Consider the following 15,465-nt stretch of genomic DNA (forward strand, 5'->3'; position numbering starts at 1 on the left):
TAGACCACTGTAGCGGGTTACCAACAAACTTGTACACATTACAGAAAATAAGTGCCCGATTACAATAACAATTACTTCCTTTAAAATGTAATTGATTACAGTGGTCAATTACCGCTACAGATAATATAGATTAGCAATTACAGAAATGTAAGCGATTATTTCTGCGTTACATTCTTTCAAAACTTTATTGCCGTAACGCAATAACACAAGTTTACTCAAACTACAACGAACTACTGTGTGCTGCACGGCAGAGAGAAGGCTTGCGTGAAGGCTGGGAGGCATACTGTGGCTTCTGTTACATAGTGTTACAAGCTTTCAACAGGAGTTGTTTTTCAATGTTGTCCTCGCTGATTCTTCCACGTTTCCGCGTTAAGGGGTCAGCTGCCACACAGCTCTCAAGGCATGCGCTTTGCTCACGCTCACTTTGCTCACGCTCTCAAGGCATGCGCTGGAGTGAAGGGCGGTATTATACCGTAGGAACGAAGCGTCCCGCTGCGCTGTTGCTGGCGCCAGGGTGTTGCAGGTGAGGCCAAAGAAAGACGAAAAAATAGGCTGTGCAGGTACCCTCCGTCGGACAGCACGGGGGGTCGCTACAGAGAGGTCACATATTTTTCGGGAGAACTGCCGTAAAATTCTGGTTACAACTTAATTTTGGAAAAAAAAAGTAATCTATTACCGATAATCAATTACAAGAAAATTTATTTCAATTCCTGAGAACGTTACAGTTTGGAAAAGGTAATCGGTTATATTATAAAATTACAAGATAATGTATTTCATTACAAGTATACGATTACTTGCAACGCGTTACCCACAACTCTGGTTACCAACGGTGTTCAGTCCTCAATGGAGCGGTTGCTGCGTTGTTCATCGTCACTACCACGTGGCAGCATGGCATTGCGCCTACGCGTGCTTCGGCATACGCTTGTACACCCAATGTGGCCAACCTGCCGTGGAAATTGCGATACTCTCAGAATGTGAAGCAAGGGCGCTTTAATACCTGATGAGCGGGGCATGAAATGCTTAGTTGCTTTAGGTTAATGGTAACGTCAATCGTCTCGTGGTCGTTGTTGTAAACCGCGATGGTTTCCGTGACGTCCTTCGCTACATTTGTGGCCAAGACCGAATCCAAACATGATCTATACCGCATGGTTGGTTGAGAGACGTTGTAGCGTGCGCGTTCGAAGCTGTCACAGACAAACGACAGGACTAGTAGGGTGTCAACAATATCGTCACTGATGGCAACTACCTTTATTTATACAGTCGCTATGACGAACAAGCATCGGGACCTTAAATTAATTCGCTATGTTCCATATTGTTTGCAACTGCAGATACAAAAATCGGCTCGAACTAATCGGCAATCTGGATTGCTCGAATATCCTGGATACGAAAACATTCTTATAGGCTTCAACGTTACTATCAATGAGATAATGCTTACCTTTCTCATTTTGTCATTTAAATCTAAATAAACCGGATCATGAGAATGTGAAACTCCAGCAGAACAAAGTTAGTTCGATAAAATAGGCTTCTTTCATGTTTATTTGGAGATGGATGTGATCTTCGTCCGGCGGCTGATGTCTTCCACGGTGCCATGCACGGGCGGGACCTGTGAGAACAATTACGCGGACACTGCGGGCGCATTTTTGCCGTCCATGTTCCTTGTCGAATCCCAATGGATAACATCGCACTGCGCGTCGTATGTGCGAGTAAAATGTACCAGCGCTGCTGACGAACACCGCTCAAGCAGAGATGAAACGAGCTGGCCGTCTCCGTCGCGGGAAAGCGCACGCAGCAATGTGTAGCGAAAATTCCATGTACTGTGAACGCTAAATATGTCCCAAAAGCAAAGGAATCGCCTGTGCTATCCTTCACGTGCGATTTAACTACCGCAATGCTCATGCTGCTCTTCATATAAGCGTGATATCGTTAGGCGTTACAAGCAAGCGACACACACAGGCGACAATAGCGGCAGCTTATCGCCGCTCTAGTGTAGCTAACGTTCAGGTAAAAACTGCGGAGAGACCACTCATGTGCTTTAAAGGTGTCCTGAAACACTTTTCCAAGTATCATCCAATGACTTCAGTATCGCACTTAACTGCCTCACGAATCAGCTGCCGCGAACACTTCTGGAATGCGTCGTGAATGCAGGAGTTTGTCGCCCGCTTTAAGCGCTTTCTCTCTTCTGTCTTAGAATAAGAGAGCTGAGCTAGTTGGTAAGTATTCACTCTAAAATGACAGGGCGTGCAAACACGGACACAAGAAAGAAGTCAGGACACCACAAACACCAACTAACAACTGACTCCCTTCTGTCGTCCTGACGGAACGTGCCGGAAGGTACAGAGGGAGGGGAAGCACGTGGGAAAGAAGTTATACGTCAGCGCGCGTCATAACCTTGAGTGCGCGTGATGAAACGCCCTCTCCCTTTGTATTTCCTGTGGGCGCTACCATGGCTACTGCGTAATGTTAGCGCACTAAAGAACACGGCGCCTGCACGTGGCAAGAGGCGTATCTGATCCAAACACCCTCTGGATTTATGTGGGCTATTTGGAAATAGCATGCTATCTGTTGTTCGACATCAAACATTAGGCGCAGGCAGCTCCGAAGAGACGCCTCTGTTTTAAAAGCCTGGGAGAACGGAAAATTGGCGCTTCGTTTGTAAATTATCCTTGCCGTGCACGACTTGGAAGTTTGCCTGAGCTGTTCATGGCAGTGCCTGCTTTCCGCAAGATGTGTTTTTCACCAAGGGAGACCCTTTCAGGGGAGTCGTCCACATCACCGTTCTCGTCGGCCTTCTTTAGATATGCTGTCATGCGCGTTGCTCCATTGGCGGACCCTCTCCTCGATGTAACCCTTGACTATGTAATTATTGCGAGGAAAAATGCGTGACACTAACGGGCACTTAAGGGTGCACTCGGAAAGAGAAAGAAAATCTTATTGCAGAGCTATTTTTGTAGTTTTGATTTCATACGCACTTAATGTGTCCTTTACAAGACTATTATATTTATTTATTTATTTACTTCTCTATTTATTTGTAACCACTGACAACCCCAAAGGTATCATAGGAGGAGGGCATATACAGTAGTTAAAAGCAAAACGGCACAAATTGTGATACAATGGCAACAGCAATTAATTACAAAGAAAGCGCAAAACAATAGCGATAAGTAGAATGTCAGTATAAAGAAAACAGGCTCACATAGTGAAATAAAACCGTAGTGAAGAAAAACAGAAAAAAGAAAGACAAGAAAAACATTGTGAGACCAAGGTGTAAGCATTTTTAATGGTGCTTAGCGCGAGTCGCTGTAGCACCACTGAGCTTATCACGATATAAAGGACATCGTATTCCAATAATGTCGTAGAAATACAATTAGCAATTCATGGACTTGTGTTGCCCTTATGACAATGGTGTTAGTCTAAGCCAGGGTTGCCAGGTTTGGCTACTTTGCGTACTCTTGATTTTTGCCAAATCGTAGATAACTGATGGCACTGCAGCAACTGGTGTCCGAGTATGTGGTGTCAAAACAAGACGGTCAACATGCAGTACAGAAATTTATCAAGTTATCTCCACTACAGCATACTCAAAATGAAGCTATTCGCACAATGACACGTAGGAGCTACACATCAGGAGCATCTCCATTGGTCACCTCCAGGGAAAAAAAATAAAGTGGAATACTTGTGCACGCATCTAAGGAAAGCTCCCGTTCCCCGCAATAACTAACAGCCACGTCCACCCGGTTCGCTTCTACCAACAGCTATTTATTACCGAAACCGAGAACTACTTATGGTAAATTGGAAATCATTACCATGAAATGCGTGACACTAACGGGCACTTAAGGGTGCACTCGGAAAGAGAAAAAAAATCTTATTGCAGAGCTATTTTTGTAGTTTTGATTTCATACGCACTTAATGTGTCCTTTACAAGACTATTATATTTATTTATTTATTTACTTCTCTATTTATTTGTAACCACTGACAAGCCCAAAGGTATCATAGGAGGAGGGCATATACAGTAGTTAAAAGCAAAACGGCACAAATTGTGATACAATGGCAACAGCAATTAATTACAAAGAAAGCGCAAAACAATAGCGATAAGTAGAATGTCAGTATAAAGAAAACAGGCTCACATAGTGAAATAAAACCGTAGTGAAGAAAAACAGAAAAAAGAAAGACAAGAAAAACATTGTGAGACCAAGGTGTAAGCATTTTTAATGGTGCTTAGCGCGAGTCGCTGTAGCACCACTGAGCTTATCACGATATAAAGGACATCGTATTCCAATAATGTCGTAGAAATAAAATTAGCAATTCATGGACTTGTGTTGCCCTTATGACAATGGTGTTAGTCTAAGCCAGGGTTGCCAGGTTTGGCTACTTTGCGTGCTCTTGATTTTTGCCAAATCGTAGATAACTGATGGCACTGCAGCAACTGGTGTCCGAGTATGTGGTGTCAAAACAAGACGGTCAACATGCAGTACAGAAATTTATCAAGTTATCTCCACTACAGCATACTCAAAATGAAGCTATTCGCAAAATGACACGTAGGAGCTACACATCAGGAGCATCTCCATTGGTCACCTCCAAGGAAAACAATCAAGTGGAATACTTGTGCACGCATCTAAGGAAAGCTCCCGTTCCCCGCAATAACTAACAGCCACGTCCACCCGGTTCGCTTCTACCAACAGCTATTTATTACCGAAACCGAGAACTACTTATGGTAAATTGGAAATCATTACCATGCCATATTAAGACGCCCTCTAAATTTTCATGCATTCAAATCACACCTACGTAATTATTTACACTCACTATAACAATTTCGTCATCACCGCTTATTAACTTTTGTTTGTAATCACATGTTCGGGTTAGTGATTCATTGGATACGGTGTTTAGTTTGTTTACATGTAGCTGCTTTGTACTAATTTTCATTACCCATTTCTTATGGAAGGACCCCTGTACAGTCTGTGGAAGTCCCTTACAAAAATATAGATGTTCTATAGACTGTCTAAACCTATTTTTAGACAGTCTGTAAGACTGTCTAAATCCATTTTTGTAAGGGCTATGAGACCTCCCTATGTATCAGTATAAACCCCATTTGTAATACTATTATTATGAACAATAAAAAAGTTTGAAGCTTGAAGTTGGAAATGCTCCGAACTCGGGACTAGGAAACACTGCCGCCCGTGGTTGTAGTTTGACCCCCTGAATAACACAACTGAAAATTAAGCGGGAGTTGCCCGTTCCGCGTAACTATACCGGATTTAGTGCAAAATAAAATTTAAAGAAAACGAAGGAAAATATCAAAAAGTGTTTTTAGACCAATCGTGAAAAATAAGAAACGAAACGCAAGAAAAGCTGACTTTGCCCAGCACGTTATTCTGGACTGCAATCTGAAGCGAACAAGACAGTCCAAGACAGTCCGGGGAGCTCCGCCCTTCGTAATGAGGGCACTCTCTACTCGACATAAAAAATTCGTACTTCGGCGAACTGCTTACGTCAGTTCTTATTACGCCTGGACTGCGACTAAAGAATATGAACTGTGCGCATTTCGTCATCTCACAAGAAATTCTTGCGAGGGCAAATGCTATAATTTGCGCATCAATGCCGGCAATCGTGATTTTGGGTGTCCTAACACCCTATTTATTTTTATCGTCCCCAAAAGGCTCTTACTTCTGGTTCTCTTCGGAAAGTAATGAAAGATGCTTGAGGCACTTTTCCCCTCCACGCGATATATCTAAAACGAGCAAGTGTTGTTTATTTAAATGCCGGCAGCTCTAATTTTAGTGTGCTGCTTAAGCTCGATTTAACCAAGTGATGACCATACTTCGTTACAACGGGTAGTTCCTAAAACGAGAAACCACCGTGTAGTGTTCCGCTACACCGCCGTCCCTGGCACAACCTCGAAGGTATAATAGCGCTACCGAGTCCGCTGTTTCGTGCATGGGCGCGGCATACACAATCATCAAAAGAAAAGCTAGGCTCGTGCCTAAGGTGGCTGGCTATCGGTTTTAACTCACAGCATTAGGGCGCACGCCCGAAGAATAACCCACCTTTGTCAAAATTAGAAAGAAATCACCCCATTTTTACTCGTTTCAGGAAGGTTAATTCGGGTTGATGACACCATTGAACCCTATTGCCACCTGACAGGGAATGAAAGTTTGTTAGTTACATCAGGAACCTCGTAAAATCGGGTTTCGTTAGACGGTGTTTTCACTGTATTCATATACTTATTTGCGTTTTCGCCAATAGGCCACTACATTTAGCCGTTTAAATAAAAGCGTCATAGTTGTCACAGAAGGGTCCCTACTTTTGGCTCCTTTTACTGTTCCTCGCCAACTACGTTTTGACTAGTTTTCCCGGCTTTTTGACTAAATTTTGCCTTTTAGACCTGGCAACCATGGTCCAAGCTGTTTGAAGAATTACATGTTTGCTATGGCGTGCCGTTGACTACTGTATTTCGCTGGCTGCAGGTATATCTGGTGACACTGTCTTCATTATTTAGTTCGATGATACCGTATGTTCTCCATTCTTGTCGAGATTTAGGTAAGCCTTACACGCTTATTTGAAAGGCCGTGAGCTCAAGTAGCAATAGTGTTGCATAGCACTACAAATTGAGTAAAGATCACTTGTATGTTACAGTTGATCAATACACAGAGTGCCCGTAACGCAACAAACATGTACCTACATATCCTGGCAATTCGAAATGTATATTTTCAATGCTGACACTTTCTATGTCAATATTAACGTAAGAAAAATTTCTTAATTTGTAGGTAACGTTATTCAGCGACCCCCGTACTGGAAGACCACGTTCTACGACGACCCTCCGAACAGACAGTTTGGTGAGTAGATCGAAAGTAGGCAGCGAAGAGTTGTCATAAATGTTGTGCCGCCTATTCGGCCTATACCATAACAACTTAGCTTCTGTACACATATACTATCACGATGTATTGCCGCGAAGGATTTGTACCGTTTGTCTTGTGCATTGTGACAACTACCGGCACGCGGCTTCACCGCACTACAAGACATGACATGATAACAGCCATGGGGAGTGGCTTCGAGATTGTTCCGCATAGTCGTCGAATGCAGCACATACTGTTAGGGGAGCATCTAGAAATTTCCACACCACCTTTATGTAGAACGATAACAGCGGGCATTGTCGACGACCGCCGCGTGGACAGTTTTCTGGGCGCAAGTCAACTCATTTTTTTCAAGATAACCTTCTTATGAAATGAAGTAGTAGGTTAGGCTTCTCTTGCCCTCATTTTTTCTGAAAGTAGAAGGGCTGCTAAATTTTTCATGAGCCTTGCCGTCTACCGAACGGCCGTTACTGCTACGTCACAAGATACATCATAAAATTATACGATAACTTGCACCAAGAACTAAAACGACAAACATTGGCGCTACGCGTCTCGCACTTCTGCATTATTGTTCTGAGTCACGTCATGATATTTTTCCAATCAGCCAAGCTACATAATTAACACATTGCTTATGAACAATTATTTGCACTGTTGTTCTGAGCCATATAGAGTACGTCATAATCTTTCTCCAATCCGACAAGCTCGATAATTGACACATTGCTTAGTGAACTCTAGCAAAAAACCTTCTATACAAAAGTTGCACCGCTTGTTCCGGAACATGGAATTTTTCACCTATTCCAAGGTTACTGCCCTCTTTTTATTTCAGCGTTCCTTTAGGGTGCGCGTAACTTTAAAACAAACTGCCATCCCTCTTCCGCCTAAAGCGCGGCGCTTTTAGTGTGCTAACATGTAAGTTGAATGGTCAAAGGCAGCTTGTGGCCTGCACGATCAGGTATCACTAGTATCCACCTGCAGCCGTGGGCGTTCTAAGTGCGTCGGTGCAGTAGGTCACCACGAATGGCGAAATGGTGGGTTTGACGACGCAATGCTCGAGTGGATGGTGTTGCCGACGGGTCAGTCAGCAAGTCTATCAGCGAGGCAATCCACTTATCCTTCCGCTGTTCAGTAGCAATAGTGTGAACGTCGATAGAAGAAACGGCAATGTAAGATACTCAGCAAGGAGCATTGTTGTCAGGCAAGGGGGAGCACGACAGCGTGTCGGCCTCAGTATGCTGGCGTCCGCTGCGGTACACCACGCGGATGTCGTAGTCTTGCAGGCTAGGTGCCCAGCGGGCGAGACGGCCCGAGGGATCCTTTAGTGATCACAATCAGCGTAGTGCATCATGGTCGGTGACATCAAATGGGCAACCATACAAATACGGTCGGAACTTTGTAAGAGCCCAGATCATCGCCAGACATTCTTTTAACACGAAAGTGTTTTATGCCGCGGTACACCAAGTACATCCGTCACGGATATGACGTTGATAAAATGGACTTGAACGAGTGAGAGAAAAAAAACCAAGAAAAAGACCCCCCCGCTGGGATTCGAACCTACGACCTTGCGGCCGCGACGGCAAGCGCCCGACGCCCTACCGGCTAAGCCAACTCGGCAGATGCAGGACACGGCGCGAATTCGCCTTACGTTTTTCACACATTCTTTTTCGCACGGTGCCCTCTGTAGGCGATGTAGGTAGGCGGGGCTGTGCTGCCGTCTGTGAGAGGTGAAAAGAAGTAATGGTTCACGATCGACGTTTACTAGCGCTTACTCCGAGATTGCGCGCGATATCGGAGGTCATGGTCAAAACGTCTCGGTGTGCGTCGGCGCGCTGGCATCGCCGAGGCACCCTTGACACAGTTCGTTCTTTGCCGTTCGCTTCGTGTTAGCGTGCGTCGGCTCATCGGAGTATTGCAGCTTCCACATGCACCAACGGGATTTCTTCGCCGCCGAATGCTTCGATTGCGAGAGCACCGACTAACAAAACTGCTGCAATACGCGTTGCAGAAAGGACGCGATTTCGACGGACGCATGTCGTGCCTTGGTGGAGCGAGACCAGTGCCTGTGAGACAGAGGCCAGCGGGACGCACGCGTTTGCGGCTCAGGCTACGAATCTCTACCTCCCGTGTTGCTGAAGCGTAGTGTGTGTTAGTGTATGCATGAGCACAGGCATTGGCTACCCATTACTAGAAAGCGCACACCGTGCCGTTTCTCCTTAATTGACGACGCTTTGAAGAATTGCATACCGGGTACCAGTGTTGATTATGAGATTGTTGATATCATCCTTACGCGGGATTTACGATTCGCTTTGTTCAAATATATGTTCACAGCGCCAGCTACCCCAACGGTTTAATCATGATCATGGGCGTTAGTCGTGGCGAGAGAGACATGCTGTCAACATTGGTGGATCTACGTCAAACGGTGCTATAGCGGCCAAACACGAATAGACATTGTACAAGCTCTCATATATCACTACACAATAAGCACTACTTCTGTGAAGACACGTTTCATTTGTGTTATACCGATTCCTATGACAGAGGGATCAGCCATGTTTTTTTCCGTGACGTAACTGCTCTCACCTCTAGTAAGCTTACGACTTGCATATGCAACGACATATTCGGGAAAACTTGGTCTGCGCTCCGCCTAGGCCTACACCGGTGGCGTCCGTGTGTACCTCTGTTGGGGCGTAGGGTCGTAGTGGCGTAATATAACAGGAGCCGTCGGCAAAGGACGGAGCTTTGCGAACGCGTCGTCGCACTCGGAGGACCACGAATTTAGGGACCCGTTACTTAGAAGGAGCTTCGTCAGCGGGGATATGGTGGTGGCAACGTTTCCAATGAAGCGTTGAAGGTAAGAACAGCCGTAAGAAATTGCGCAGTTCTTTGATGGACGTATGTCTGGGAAATTGAAGAGAATCAACAACTTGGCTAGTTTGTTGAAATGCATGGTTTGAGTTATATACGCGCGCACAGACGAAGACGAAAAAAGCGCTTCTCCTGTTGTCTTTCCCTTTTTCGTCTTCGTCTGTGTGCGCTTGGATCAGTATGGCAAATTCGGCCAAGGCCCGAACCTTGGCTGGATCGGGAAAGATTCCGTCCTCGGACACGACGTAGCGCACGATTGTCAGCTTCCGTGCTTCAAATCGGCGCTTTTTCAGATTGAGTTGGAGGCCGGTGTTGCTCAAACGCGTCAAAACATACCGCATGCTTTGAAGATGCGTGGAGAACTTCAGAGCGAGAACGACGGCGTCGTCGAGGAAGCGCAAGCACGTGTACCCTTTCAAGTTGCGCATCATGCGCTCGAAGGTCGCGGGCGCGTTACACAGTCCAAACGGCATGACGTTAAACTCGTACAAGCCGTCGGGCTGGACAAAGGCTGTTTTCGGTCGAGCGTCATCAGCCACGGGTACTTGCTAGTACCCTGGGAGCAAATCGAGATGAAAAGAACTCTGCTTCTTCCAGGCTGTCAATCGCGTCGTCGATTCGTGGCAGTGAATAAACATTCTTGCGAGTGAACGTATTGCGCCATCGGTAGTCCACGCAGAACCGTCCTTCCTCGCAAAGAGAACAGGAGAAGCCCATGCGCAGTGCGACGGTCGAATAACATCGCATCGAAGCATATCGTCGACTTTCTCAATAATTAGCCGACGTTCTGCGGGAGATACGCGAAATGGACGTTGCTTCAGTGGTGGTTGGGTGTGAGTGTCGATGCGATGCGCAACAGCGGACGTTCGGGGGAGAGTTTGCCCGACTTCGAAGGAAGAGCGAAAGTCTTCCAACAGGCTCAGAAGCTGGGAACGACGCATACACTCCTTTCTTTTATGTTTTATGTTACTGCGCTCTTACACGTGTTACTACTGCCTTTCGCAAACCGCGCCAGAATGTCTGGGAACGTTCCAGATTACTTTGGAATCGTCTGTTAGGCTTGAACGCGGAAACGCAAACAGCTGAGTCTATTGCGGGACTAACGGGGCCACCAGTGATAAGGCTTTAATGTTCGACGTCGCGTGTGCAAATGCCGACGCGCCTTACCGCAGATAAGTTTATCGACGGCCGACGCTCTGTTCGGCGCTACTGCTGTAGTGTGTAATGCTGTAGTTTCACTGGTCAAAAGTAAGAGGACGCCGACCAAGAACACTTAAAAATAACAAAGACGTTTCGGCTCCCGTACGGGGGCCTTGTTCACAAATGAAGCAATGAAAGAACGCGGGTTCACTATGTAGGTGCAAATAGATGGCGCAAACAGCGTGCGTAAACAGAAGGAAAGGTACCGTCATTGTAATCTAACCCATACGTTGTCTCGTTTGCCCATGATGAATTTCAACACTGGTTTCTCTAGGCACGAATATTTTCTCACAAATGTTTTCTAGTTACGAATGTTTTGTGATAACAAATGTTGTGTGATGACATGATATTTTCAATGAAAATGAATTGTATTATTTCCAAATGTTTTCTCTCTTCCATCTCTTAATTTTTTTTCTTGGTGTTTCTTTGCCCTGTTTATGTACACTGTTTAATAGCCTGTCACTTTGCATTCTCATTGTCATGTTGGTTATTCAATATGTTCAGCACAGTCTGCTGTAAACGCGCCGAAGTGTACATTTTGGGGGGCCGGAGGTAGTCAAGCTGCTCGTCAGCTTTTTCTCCCTGCCTCCCTCATCTTATGCTTGATGAAAAATAAATTACCTATTATTATTATTATTGTAATTTAGAGTGGTATCAGTGGTTTGGATTAGTAATGACTCGAGATGAAGTGTCGAGGTTAGATTTCTTTCAGTGGCTAGCACATGCGCACTGGCCCAGTCAATGTCATGTCCCTTTGACAAAAAATGCTCGGCGAGTGCATTTGAAGAATTTTGTTTTTTTTTAACGCCTAACAGAGCTTCTTCAGGCGCCTTTGAAAATTGCATGTCTCGCCGATGTACACATGGTGACAGTCTGCACAGAGACTGTTGTACACGACGCCTGGGAATTTGTCTTTAGGAAGCTTGTCCTTCACGTTTGTCAGCACACATATCAGCACACATTTCAGCTCTTTCACCGGCACATGCGACACGTGTACATCATAGGAACGGAGCACGCCTGCTAAGGCCTCACTGGCTCCGGGAGCATACGGTATCGCGACACGTTTACGGAGAGCAGGCACGGAGGAGGCACTAATAGGCGGACGGGATAATTGGCGCTGCACAGAATGAACAAACGAGGCAGGGTAGTCGTTGCCTGAAAGTTTAGCATGCACCAATTCCAGGTCTTTTTGCAAGTCGCCTGAAGAGCTAGAGGTTTGCTGCGCGCGTTGTATGAGTGAGGAGGCGACGAAGCGTTTGTGGCAAGCAGGGCGAATTGAACTGAAGTTTAGGTAGCGACCTGTGTGTGTAGCCTTCCGATACACGTTAAAACGAAGTCCCGTCCCTTCACGCTGCACCAAACCGTCAAGGAATTGAAGGTGACAATCCTTCTCCAGTTCGACTGTGAAATTTATGGCTGGTTCAATTGAGTTTAGGTGTGATGAAAACGCATCCAGGGCATCTTTCTTTATAACGGAGAAACAGTCATCCACATACCGAAAAAAAATTCTTGGTTGGGGCATGAATGCTGGTATAGCCCGGCGTTCGACTGATTCCATCGTTAAGTTTGAAGCGGTGACCAAGAGGGAGGCACCCATGAGCGTTCCTTGAAGTTGCTTATAGAAGCGGTCATGAAAAACGAAGTACGTATTCTCGAGGCAGAACGTCAAGAGCTTGCGCAAGTCCTGAACCTCAAACTGTGTCCTCTCGGGAAGCGAGGCGTCGTCTTGGAGAGCGGTAGAGCATATTTCGACAGTGACGTCAGTTGCGACACACGTAAACGGCGTAACGTCGAACGACATCATAGTGACGTCATCGTCAAGCTTGAGATTGCGCACTTTGTTAAAGAAGTCGGACGATTTGCGTAAGTGTGTTGGACCGCGTCCCGCAAGTGGCGATGTGATGCCGTGCAAGTACTTTGAAAGGCTAAGAAGTGGTGACCGTCTGTAATCCACGATTGGCCGCATCGGTACATCAGGCTTGTGTATCTTGGGCAGTCCGTAGAGAGCCGGAGCGGAGCCATTGCGGCAGAGGAGACGGTGGTACAGATGCTTATGCCTTGGGGCGACGAATTTAAACACCTCCGTGAGTAACTTTTGCAAGTCTTTTTGTGCCTTGTTAGTTGGGTCCTTATCAAGGCGGCAGTAGGTGCTTTCGTCTTGCAGCAAACATCGCATCGTGTTCACGTTGTCACTGTGGTCTACAAGAACTGTGGCGTTGCCTTTGTCAGCTGGGAGGATGACTAGGTCATTGTTACATCGAAGTCTTTGAATCGCTTTGCGCTCATCTGCACTCAGTGGTGACGCGAATCGTCTAGGACGGAATTTCGACAACACACTCACGGCTCGTGTGCGGGCTTCATCTCAGCGTGTAGGCTCCATCTTCGCCACGGCGTTCTCCACTGCGCAGACCAAACGTTTGGCGCCGTTGTTGGTCCTGTGTTGAAGTTGAGACCAATCTTAAGAAGAGACAACTCGGAAGCGCTTGGACTGTAGGAAGAGAGGTTGTGCACAGTGGTAGTAGGTGCGCTCCTGCTCGACGTCGTGTGCGAAAGACGAAGGCAGTCAAGTGTTCTCGTGAGTGACTTCCCCCCAATGAGACTGCTGCGCAGTGTGGTAGTTCGCGTGAAGGAAGATGCTAGTGCATTCGTCGGGGTACCGGTGCTCCAATTGACGTCGAAAGAAGGCTTCGTTCTCCAGTCCTCTTATCTTTTCTCTGCATTCGAGTATCCTGGCTTGGAGAAGAGGGCGTTCAGCCTTGGCAACAACGCTTAGGCCAAAACTCGACAGGGCGGGTCGGTTGAGTTGAAGAGAGCGACGTATAAAACCGCGGAACTTGCAGGATAAGGTCAACTCGAGATGACCTTTGAAGGCGGAAATGCGGGTGATGACGGAAACGTAGTGGCGAATTTCTGTCCCGATAACTTCAGCATACGCCCGGCGAAGGTTAATGAAATCAAGAGTTCGACGAAAGCTCGTTTGGTCGGGAACAGTCGTGGTCAAAAGTAACAGGAGGCCGACCAAAATCACTTATTAATAACAAATACGTGTCGGCTCCCGTACGGGGGCCTTGTTGACAAATTAAGCAATGAAAGAACGGCGGTTGACTATGTACGTGCAAATACATGGCGCAAACAGCGTGCGTAAACCGAAGGAAGGGTGCCGTCGTTGCGATGTTGAGTGGTATCAGTGGTTTGGATTTTTAATGACTCGAGATGAAGGCGAGAGGTTAGATTTCTTTGAATGGCTAGCACATGCGCACTGGCCCAGTCAATGTCATGTCCTTTTGACACAGAATGCTCGGCGAGTGCATTTGAAGAAACGTTTTCTTTATTAACGTCGTAACAGTGTTCCTTCAGGCGCCTTTGAAGGCGCCTTCACGGTAGTTTGACTTTTTCGTTTTCCGGCCATAAGTTCGACCAAATAGTGTTTCATTTTGGGCACGCCGACTGCTGCTTTCGTCGACCTCATGACCCCGTGACATGTGGAGGGGGGGGGGGGTGCTGCTTCGTTAATGTTCCGGACACCCCCGTCAGGCCGGGAGCCCAGCCCAAATTTTGAAGCAGGCTATGCTGAAGACCACCCGGATCGTCGAATTAGCCGCAGCCAGAGGGCACTAGCGCCAGAGTACGGGATCCTCCCCGAAAACACCAGGCAGATTTTTAGCACCTGGTTCCTCGCCACCTTCACGAGCGTCGTCCGAAAGGAGAGAGCCGAAGCTATGCTCGAAACCGTGTGCAGCTGCCAAATGAAAACGTGGCGCTCTTCACGGAAGAGATGAGCAGACTGTTCCGTCACGCAGACCCTGCCGTGCCCGAACAGAAGAAAGTTCGCAACCCACGCAATCAACGCAACGCATTCTAAGAGACAGAGGATACTGAGAGAGGAGGCGGAGGCGCCGCGCCACCAGGGCGCCCGCCTCTATCGGTAGGGTGCCTTCATGCCAGTGCCTTCAATGTCAGCGCCTCCGCTTCAGGGTGGACACCTTTTGAACCATTCCGCGCCGCCATTTCTTCGCGGGGAGCCATAATGGTTCTAAAATGTCAGGCGGAGTACAGTGGCTAGCGCGCGGACGGTGCTGCAAACGCATTGGTTTTGAAGTTATTAGGTCAGTTCTTTGACCAATATGACATGCTGCTGTGTGTCACTGTGTACTGTTTCACGTGCGGAAAGCGAACAGATGTTTCGATTCTCTCGTAACATCGAACGAAGAAAAAAAATTCGGCAGATCCCACGCGTTGTGGAATCGGTTTTATGCGAAGCAGTCAGCGAGTACTTCTGTGCTCTATTTTAAGGCTTTGAGCCAAGCGTTACGTGGTGGATTGACGTGTTTGTGTAGTTGTAGTAGCTGTGTGCACATCGTGGGCTTACCAGGCACGTCGACAACACTGGCGTTTACCCTTTAAACTGACGTGTGTACCCTAACGCCAGCCCTCACGTTAGAGTACACACGTCAGTATTATCGAAACTAAGTGCGCATTATGGTGCAATCGTGTGAATATCATACGTAACTTTCGTTAATGTCTTCCTCCGGGGTCAAGTAGTGGTGCAACATAGCTTGCTGAA

The sequence above is a fragment of the Rhipicephalus sanguineus genome, chromosome 4, assembly GCF_013339695.2.
Source record: "Rhipicephalus sanguineus isolate Rsan-2018 chromosome 4, BIME_Rsan_1.4, whole genome shotgun sequence".
Lineage (NCBI taxonomy): Eukaryota > Metazoa > Arthropoda > Arachnida > Ixodida > Ixodidae > Rhipicephalus > Rhipicephalus sanguineus.